Source organism: Aptenodytes patagonicus, chromosome W (assembly GCF_965638725.1).
Source record: "Aptenodytes patagonicus chromosome W, bAptPat1.pri.cur, whole genome shotgun sequence".
Lineage (NCBI taxonomy): Eukaryota > Metazoa > Chordata > Aves > Sphenisciformes > Spheniscidae > Aptenodytes > Aptenodytes patagonicus.
This window is the reverse complement of record NC_134981.1, coordinates 21,293,998-21,298,117: the sequence shown is the minus strand read 5'-3', so window position 1 is coordinate 21,298,117 and position 4,120 is coordinate 21,293,998. Positions and strand designations below refer to the sequence as shown.

At 47.6% G+C, this 4,120-nt stretch overlaps 1 pseudogene; it reads left to right on the top strand.

The window, feature by feature from the left end:
* Nucleotides 1-498: 498 nt before the first annotated feature.
* Nucleotides 499-1,638, top strand: LOC143172044 (protein pelota homolog pseudogene; annotated as a pseudogene).
* The last annotated feature ends 2,482 nt before the right edge of the window (nucleotides 1,639-4,120 follow it).

Sequence of the window (4,120 nt, the reverse complement as noted above, 5' to 3'; positions counted from 1 at the left end):
GCATTTGTCCTTGTTGAATTTCATGAGGTTCCTGTTGGCCCATTCCTCCAGCCTGTCTAGGTCCCTCTGAATGGCAGCCCTGCCCTTGAGTGTATTGACTGGTCCTCCCAACTTGGTGTCATCTGTAAACTTGACAAGAGTGCACTCTATCACTTCCTTCACATCGAGTCCTGTTTAGGATGGACTGAGTGCGTGTACCTTGGGGAGACAGTATGTTGGACTGGTGGTACAAGTATGCAGAGTGGAATGAGGAGTTGGGTTATCATGTTTTGAGCAACTTGTGTACCCTGGTGGCACTGCAAACTCACTGCAGCCAAGACTGAACACAGGCTTTGCTGCTCTGGGTCTGGCCTCGGGCAGGGTCTCTGCTGTCTGCCCAGTCAGGAGCACGTAGGTCTCCATGTCCTGCCAAGACACCCCTCAGGTCCTGGGAGTGAGAGGCCTCCAGCCCTCTCACTGCAGCTGGCAGGAAACAGCTGTGTGCTGGGAGTTGCTGGGATGAAGCTGGTGTGGAAGGACATCAGGAAGGATGATGTGGGACAAGTGATGCAGATTCCCCCAAGGAGCCCAAGGAAATGTAGCACACCTACAACCTGCTGTAGGTGCGTGACAGCTTACAGGCCTCCACCACCAGCAAGGTGCAGACTGACTTGGCCAAAGGCAACGTGGGCATCAACTGTGTCTGCACCACCCTCACCATCTGTGTGGAGACCATCAACTTTGACTCAGGCCTGCCAGCTGCAGGTCAAAGGCATGAACATCCAGGGCAATGAGTATGTCAAGATGGGGGCCTACCACACCATTGAGCTGGAGCCCAACTGGCAGTTCATGCTGGCCAAGAAGCAGTGGGACAACATGGTGCTGGATCACATCAAGCAAGCGTGCTATCTAGTCTGGAGTGCTGATGTGGCAGTCATGGTCATGCAGGAGAGTCTGGCTTGCATCTGCCTGGTTACTCCCAGCGTGACTTTTACATGAGCCAAAGTGGAGGTGAACATCCCCAGGAAGTAGAAAGGGAACTGCACGCAGCATGACTGGGCCCTGGAGAGGTTTTATGAGCAGATAGTGCAGGTGATTCAGCAGTACGTCAGCTTTGAGGTGGTGAAATGCCAGCTGGTAGCCAGCCTGGGCTTTGTTCGGGAACAGTTATGTGATTACATGTTCCAGGCAGTCAAGACTGACAAGTTCCTGCTGGAGAACGGGTCCAAGTTCCTACAGGTCCATTCTTCCTCAGAACATAAATATGCATTGAAGGAAGCCCTTTGACCAGGCCGTAACTATCTGTCCCTTTGACACTAAGGCAGCTGGTAAGGTCAAAGCTTCAGATGACTTCTATAAAATGCTGCAGCATGAGCCCAACCAGACTTTTTGTGGTCTCAAACATGTGGAGGACAATGAAGCCATGGCCATTGATAACTTGCTGATCAGTGATGAGCTCTTCTAGCACCAGGATGTGGCTACATGCACCTGATATGTTAAGCAGGTAGACAGTGTACAGGATATGGGTGCAGTGTGCATTTTCTCTAGTCTTCATGTGTCTGGGGAGCAGCTTGGCCAGCTGATGGATGGCAGCTGTCCTGCACTCTTCTGTTGCTGAGCTCTGACCAGGAAGATGAATCTAGCTCTGGAAGGGATTGATAATGATGACTTCATTCCACCCTTTCTTTTTATGTAATTCATACTGAAATTACAGTAAAAGCTGTCCCTTCCTAAAGACTTGGCAGATGTGCCATGGCATGTAATATAGGAAATACTGTCAGAAAGTTAAAGTATCTAGCTCTGCTAAGTACTCTAATAGCTATAATAATGATTATGGATATACTGTGGATTGGAGTTGACTGTTTTTACTAGTTACACCCTGGACTTCCAGTAGTACAAGAAACTGATATTGTTCCCAAAAGCTGCTGATTCTGCATATGCCAGCACACTGGCAGCTTAATGTTTTGGAATTTGTATGAAAAGATAATATATTGCTGTACAACTGCAGCCTTTCATCCCTAAAAGGACAAGCAACTCTTGTTCTTTGCCACTGTATTCATCCATCCCTTGCTGTTCAACTCATGCATCTATGTTCTATCTTGCTCCACTCTGTTCTCAGTCTGTTGTCTGCTTGCCTGTTGTATCTTGACCTTCCGACCTCTCTGCATGTTGGCATGGCTACTTTCTTCTTTTGTGTTGTCTTGTTTCTCCACCATTAGTTCCAGTGTTTGGCAATGGCTTGGCTATGATAGCTATTAGGAAAGGTCATGTTTATTCTCTTTGCCTTTGTAGGATTGTGTTTCCATTGGCTTGTGGAAAGGCTGCACAGGTAGTCTTGTCGCAGATAAGAGGCATCAGGATGAAACGTGCTTGCTGTAGTTGCAATCTAAAATGCAGTCTTTGGAGAATTCAGAAGTTACTGTCAAATATTACCTGACATATATGAAACGAAGTTTGGATAGTCTTAGATGGAGATCTGTCATGGTTTAACCTCAGCCGGCAACTAAGCACCACGCAGCCGCTCGCTCACTCCCCCCCGGTGGGATGGGGGAGAGAATCGGAAGGGTAAAAATGAGAAAACTCGTGGGTTGAGATAAAGACAGTTTAATAGGTAAAGCAAAAGCCGCGCACGCAAGCAAAGCAAAACAAGGAATTCATTCACTACTTCCCATCGGCAGGCAGGTGTTCAGCCATCTCCAGGAAAGCAGGGCTCCATCACGCGTAACGGTTACTTGGGAAGACAAACGCCATCACTCCAAACGTCCCCCCCTTCCTTCTTCTTCCCCCAGCTTTATATACTGAGCATGACGTCACATGGTATGGAATATCCCTTTGGCCAGTTTGGGTCAGCTGTCCTGGCTGTGCCCCCTCCCAGCTTCTTGTGCACCTGCAGCCTTCTCAGTCGGTAGAGCATGGGAAGCTGAAAAGTCCTTGACTAGTGTAAGCATTACCTAGCAACAACTAAAACATCGGTGCGTTATCAACATTGTTCTTGTCCTAAATCCAAAACACAGCACTGTACCAGCTACTAAGAAGGAAATTAGCTCTATCCCTGCCGAAACCAGGACAACTCCTTAATTTACGTGGAAGCGTTGCAAGGTGTTTGTACAAGTATTGCATCGTTACAGCTTGTTGTATTGCTTTTACACTGCAAATACATGAAGGCATTGTGACAAAGGAAGGTTTCTGATAAGAAGTTGTGTAAATTGCTTCAGAAGAATACTAAATTGCAGAAGCATGGGGAATGTAAACACACAAATAGTGGTTGAAGCCTTCTCTAACAGTTCAAAGACAGAGGACTTCAGGAGAGCAGATTTTGGCATGTTCATGGATCTACTTGACAGGATCCCACGGGGACTGCCCTGGAGGGCAAGTGGCCAAGGAAAGCCAGGTGAACTTCGAGAACAACCTCTTCAAAGCACAAGAACAGTCCTTTCTGATGTGCAGGAAGTCGAGTAAGGATGGCAGAAAATGCTCAAATGCAAAAAGGAAGTGTGCAATGGGCTATACAAGTACATTGAGAGCAAAAGGAAAGCTAAGGAAAATGTGGATCTACTGCTCAATGGGACAGGGATCTAGTGACCAAGGACATGAAGGCGGCTGAGGTATTCAGTGCCTTCTTTGCCTCAGTCTTTACTGGTAAGGCCTGTTCTCTGGCCTATTAGGTCCCTGAGCCTACTAGCAGAGTCTGGGGGAGTGAAGCAGTATCCACAGTAGAGGAAGAAGGAGGGAGCACTGAAGCCAATTGGACATACATGAGTCCATGGGACCAGATGGAATTCATCCAAAGATGCTGAGGCAGCTGGCCAATATCATTGTCAGACTGCTGTCTATTGCCTTGAAAAGATCGTGGGTGATTGGTGGAGGTTCTTGATGACTGGAGAAAGGTGAATGTCACACCCATCTTCAAGAAGGGCAAGAAGGAGGATCCAGGGAACTATAAGCTGGTTGGCCTAACCCAGTCCTTGGGAAGATTAAGGAACAAATCCTCCTGGAAGCCATGTCTAGGCCCATGAAGGACAAGAAGTTGATTGGGAATAGCCAACATGGATTTAAAAAGGGCAAACTGTGCCTGGCTAAACTGATAGCTTTCTATGATGAGATGACTCTCTGCAGATGAGGGGAGAGTAGTGGACATTGT